Genomic DNA, 6,439 nt, shown 5'->3' on the forward strand with positions numbered 1-6,439 from the left:
GTTTTTTTTTTTTTTTGTATATTAATCTTGTCATAACTTGTGACTAATTTGGTCACAACTTGGATTGTTTTGGTTCTGGATTTTGCCCAAGGTATTAGTGATCTTTCATGTATCAATGAAAAAGAGTCATTTTTCAAAAAATGTTAAATTTTGTATTACAAGATTGAGCTTGATTTCAGTACCTTATTTACTGAGTAAATCCAAAACATATTATTTACTCACTTAAATAGAAACTTTTTTAGACAGAAACTTCAACCTAAATTATGAGTAAAATTGGAGAGCAATAAGTAAATTAGGAAAAATGTAAAAAGCCACTTACCTACTTCTTGAGAAGGAAATTAATCCCAAATGCCAAATCTCCAATGGTCCACTTTCCTAATGTTTCAGAGTAAATAAATCCAAGTCTCTAACAAATTTGAGATAGTCTCCATCCATGTATCGGGTGCTTGAATAAGTCTATTTGAAATTCGATCAAATCCTATATGAGCATTATTCAGTTCTCGGCCTCTTCCATCTTTATCTTCAAAATTTCTATTCGATAGCAATTTTCGGTTTAAACTATAATGCAAAAGAGCAGATGCACCAGCTGCAGTGGCCATTGTTGTAGTTGCCATGAGTTTGTTATCCCAAAACCTGTAAATTAACAAGAAGTGAATAGAATAGAATTTCAAATCAACCATACAATGTATAGATGAAAGAATCAAATTTGTTCTTCAAACGCATACAATTGTATAGATCAATGCTTTTAATAAAACAAAAGTAACACGCAACAGCAACCATTCGACTTTGATTTCTGTGGACAAACTGAAATGGGAAGAAAACTAAAAATCGAACCTATCTTAGTTCAAATTCAGGATATTCAAATAATCATGACGAGAAAGAAAAAAGAAAAAACACAAATCATCATCAACATTATCGTTTCTCGATAAAATGGAACATGAATGAAATTAGTATAAGGAAGTTGGAAATAAAGTGGCGGGAATTTAGCCACATTGATAGATGAAAAATAAAAATGACCTTAACATGATGAATTTGAATGAAGTCAAAACCCTAAGATACAAAAGAGGAAATGTCGAATACGCGAAACATTCTGCACGAATCCATATAAATAGAGTATCTGAATAGAGAATACGTAGTGAAAATTCTAAAAGGGAATATGCCAAACCTGAAACGCCCGATTTTTGCGACCACACGATAATTACTTGGAGTTTTTTGGTGAATAATTTAACTGATACAATCCAAGTGAAGAAAATTTTATGTATCATATCGCAATTTAGAGTTTTTGATCCTTTTTTCTTTCTTCTCCATTTATTGTTTACACCACCGTCCTCTCTCTCGTCTCTCTCGTCTAATAGTCATCTTGTCGAGATTTCTGGTTCGGGGATTCAAATCTAGTAGGTTTAGGGAGAGTCGCGGTAGAAGAATAAATTATACCAGATTAGAGTTCGATGTAGAAAAATGGATTAGAAGAGATTCAGAGAGTGCAAAAGAAGAAGAGATATTATCCAATCCTCTCTGAAGTGACCCGCGTTAGCATACCTGCCCAAGCTTATGACCCGAAAAAAAATATAAAAGTGATTATAAATATTAAAGGTGGATAAAACCTTTCTTTTTTAAGACTTTTACCAACGCTTCATATATGGGTCATTAAAGGTATGTTTTGTTATAGTGTAAGCATGTCCTTAACTTTGTGAAAATCACGATTCGTGTTCAGATATATTTATGTACTAATTAGATTATCTAAGAAGAGGTGGAGTTTCAGAGTTTATTCTTCTTTTTTTAGTGGGACTAATAGCTCTCTACTAACTATATTAAGATCAAGATATAAAAATATTGGCAAACTCTGAATCGTTTATTAGTATAAATCAAAATAGTTAATTTGTCCTTTTACTCAAGGTTTAAACTTTTATATCTTTTATGCTAATATATTAACTTTTCTTCAGGAATGTATTCAAATGATAGGTCATACAGCTAATGTAGAGGATTAAATTGAAGAAATGAAGTTCTTACAGACTACAACAAAAACATATTTTTGGCGACCATTAAATGCCAACGCATATTATGCGTTCGTAAAAATCAAAAGAAAAAAAAAGCTTTTTCCAACCTTTAAATATATACAAGCTATGTACACGCGGACGAGCCTCTTCTCCGACTCTACTCCACCGCTCCAGCTCTCTAGTCTTCATCGCGAAACAACAGATGTCATTCTCCGACTCTCCAGAATTCAATTCGCCTCCCGACAAGGTAATCATTTTATTCACATTTTTTAAATCCATTTTCCTTTGAGAATTGATCAATTTGTGTGTAGAAATCAATTAGAGTTTTGGTATAATCGGCTTGATTACCGCTTAACTTCTTCTTTTGAGGTACGACCAATATTAATCAAAATAGTTAACTTCTCCATTTATAGATTAATCTCGCACAGAATTCTGGTTGGTCAAGTTTAAATATGGAGGACTTGAACCTATAACTAAATCTACTAGTGACAGAATCGATAGTGTGGAGGATAATTCAGATATTCGAAATCTTGAGTTGGCATCATTAAACCTAATAGTAGGCCGATACGAGCATACACTCCATTTAATGGTTGCGTTAGATATTTTGAGTGAAACTGTTCGAATTCTACGGTTCAATTCAATTGGTTCATGAGTATCATGGCATTGTTCATATGTCCTATATCAACTATTATATTATCATAATGGTTAGTCGATCGGTCTAGAGTAAAGAACTTGAGTATAAACTTGTTCATGCTTGCTAAAACTAGTATTCCCACTCTTTTTATTTAACAAAATTTCCACAAGTTAGCCGAGATGATAATATATTGGATGGCTTCCAATTCCATTATTTGTCTAAATATGTTAAGTCATGCATGCCATCACAAATCAAATTATATGGTAGTTACAAATTAAGAGATTGGATTCAACTAAGGAAGTATACATTTTATTGAAGAGTTAGTTTTAAGTATCAAGTTTAATTGCAGGTCATATTTTTTTTTTTAATAAATAAGATATTGAGGGAGGTTGAGTAACTGAATAAGGATGAGGCGAGATTGTTTTATTTATTATTCCTAGTAATTCTTAGTTCACTTTCTATTTTTTAGTATCCTTATTTTGAATGTATAGATCCAATTTTAATAAACTTAATATGAGATGGAACATTTAGTAATATTTTTGTGAGTTATCAGTTTTACATTGTGTGAAATTGTAAGTATTGAAACATAAATATTTAAAACAATTTTTTTTTTCATTATTAGTCTGATGGTGTATGTTTGTGTAGATTGCTATCAAAAATGAAAAGAAAATATTACTCTTAGGAAGAATGTCTTAATTCGAGGGAAGTTAAGGTATGTAATTCACTGATTTTTCTTATATTTAATTTATATTGATGTTTGAATATAATGTTATCTTAATATTTGTAGTCACTACAAAAATTGAACCATCCGAATATCGTAAAACTTACCAAAGTGATTTTAGAGAAAGACGTATTGGTAAATATTTGAAAAAACACTAATTTCTTAAATATAAGACAAAAAAATAAGTAAAGTCGTAAGTGTTTGTTGAATTATTAGTGTATTAAATTATTTTTATTTCCTTTTTCGTAGTTCCATGCTTAAACGTCAAAAAAAATGAATAGATTATTCAAATCGTCCAAAGATCTTGAAAGTGTGACAAAAGTAGTAAAGTTTTTTTTTTATCTCAAGTGACTAATTATTTTAAATTTAATGTATTTTATTTAAATTAATAGAATATTAGCAGTAAGTTAATTAATTAATATTATTATATTTATTTTTTTAAGCTTTTTTAATTATCTTTGAAATGTTGGTGTTTTATTTAATTATTTAATTTATAAAAAAATTATAATAACATCTAAAAAAATATAGAAATAAAAATAAATAAATAAAATTTTAAAATAAATGTTAAAAATAGTTTAAAAATAAAATAGGCTTTTGGTGACGTTTTAATTAATGTTACATCCTTAAATAAGCTTAAACGTCTCTAACTATCGACAAGACTTAAATTAATTGTACTTGTACTGCCCACACTTATTAAGTGTTGGCAAAAGTCCAGAAAATAAAATATTTGCTAACCTTTTACTAATTTTGATCACCTATATAATTTTAGTTTATTAATATTTTAAAAAATTCTCATCAACAAATGATTACTAAACATTTTATTTTAATATTTTTTGTATGTCTTATTTTTATTTTTTAAATAATTTTTACAATATAGTCTGTTAATCTTTAAATTAAATTATATACTCATTTTGATCTTAAAGCTCAAATTTATTTATATTTAGATTAAATTAAATATAAATTTATTAATAATATCAAAATAATTAAATGAAATTAAAACTAGATGAAATAAATTAAATAAAGTTACAGATAAATAATTTAATAAATTAGCTATTAAGTAATTTATTTGTAATTTGCAGGTTCTGAATCAAGCCATTATTTTAATTATTGTTGGTTATCTCATTATTGGATGAGATACATCATCATCATATCCAGACATTTCGACAACAAACTCTCTCAAATCAGGTTGCGTTACCGCAGTAGATCTGGAAAGAAGGCCGAGATTCGCAAGAGCCGAAAAGGTCATAAATCTTCTTCTACAAAGTCATTACAATCAACGGATGTTGTTCGAAAGGAATAGCTCATATATAGTTACCGGGTCTTCTCTGATGATACCATATGTCTTTAACTGGAATTTAATTTTTGTGTATGGAGGTGTGTTAAAGAAACAAATTGATTATTCTATTTTTGTTTTGTTAATAACTTGTGACATGTACTCATCCTTTGTGAACAAGGACAAGAATTTTATTCTTTTCACCTAAAAATGTATTCAGTGCCAGTGGCAGTATCTATGGAGTAGATATAGATAGCACTTTCATATTAGGACTTATAAGACAAACTTTATGACAGATTGTGATCAATCATAAATAGTTACTAAGTCTTTTCTGATTATACCATTTGCCTCTAACTGGATTTTAATTTTTGTTTATGGAAGAGAGTTAGAGAAATAGCAGCATGATTAACTGATATTCTGTTTTTGTTGTATTAATAATTTGTGACAGGTACTCATCATTTGTGAACAGAAACTAGAACTTCAATTTGATTTTCAACTATATGGGTAAGAAGTTACAGTGGTGGTCTCTCCTTTTAGACATTCCAGTTCATCCCTTTTATTTGGTTTGATAGAATATTTGTTAATGTCTCTAGATCCTAAGAAAAGTAGTTCATCCTTTTTTGACCTAATAATGTATCCATTCCCAGTATCTATATAGTCCTACAATAATTACATATACATAGCACATTCAGATTAGGACTTATAAAACAACCTTTGTGACAGATTGTGATCAATCATATATAGTTATCTGATTTTTTTCTAATGATACCATTTACCTTTAACTGAATTTTAATTTCTGTTTATGGAAGTAAGTTAAAGAAACAACAACAATTATTCTATTTTTGTTGTGTTAATAATTTGTGACAAGTATCATTTGTGAACTGGGAGCTTTACTAGCCCAAATTTCAATCCTAGTCTACTATAAGGAGGCATAGACAAAACCAAATATTACACTCCACTTGATTGTTCATGTTGTTGATAATTTTGATGCTCATCTTTCACATCTTCAATAATCTCTCAAATATATACAAGTACACTATTATTTTAAAATATGATTTTAATGATACATATAAAAAAGTTGTTTACAATTAGCTAGATCATAACTAGCACTTATAAATTACCCGTAATAATAATATTGAAGGTTTTTAATTTTATGCAGTTTTCGCTTCAAATAATAAAATTTAATTTTTAGGGTCAAAATCAAATCAAAAGACATCATAATAAAATGAAGAAGTTTAATATGTAATATAGTCAGCGTTTTCCTATTATGAATTAATGATTCCAAGTAGCTAGAAGATGTGGTAGTGTAATAGATTATTTATTTTTCTTTCACTCTTCACTACATTTGATATAAATGAATACTCCTAAAAGATTTTTAGGACTCATAAGGATAATATCTTTATCAATTTCTGTCTTCTTTTATTCTAAATTTTGAGGATTGATTTCTATGTGATTGTCAAGATAGATATGTTTGCCTATAATGTTGTAGATAATATAAATATTTTCTAATGTTTCCCTTCATTATGAACCATAGATTGTATTAACACTTCTCTAAACAAAACCATAGATTGTTTTAACACTTCTCTAAACAGAATGTAAGACTTGTCAAGGTTGCTTTTAGGATTGGTGCTAGTAATATGGTAAATGCTATTCTATGAAAGTTTCACTTAAGGTACTTATTTTAAGAAGAAAAAAAAATTGTTTTATTCATTTCCAGGAAAATTCATGATCAATATAAATATAACTTAGTATAGTAAGTTATTCGGCAGGAAAGTAACTCACTTCCATTGCCAAATATAGAAGCAGATGTACGT

Source organism: Impatiens glandulifera, chromosome 1, assembly GCF_907164915.1.
Source record: "Impatiens glandulifera chromosome 1, dImpGla2.1, whole genome shotgun sequence".
In the NCBI taxonomy this organism is placed as follows: domain Eukaryota; kingdom Viridiplantae; phylum Streptophyta; class Magnoliopsida; order Ericales; family Balsaminaceae; genus Impatiens; species Impatiens glandulifera.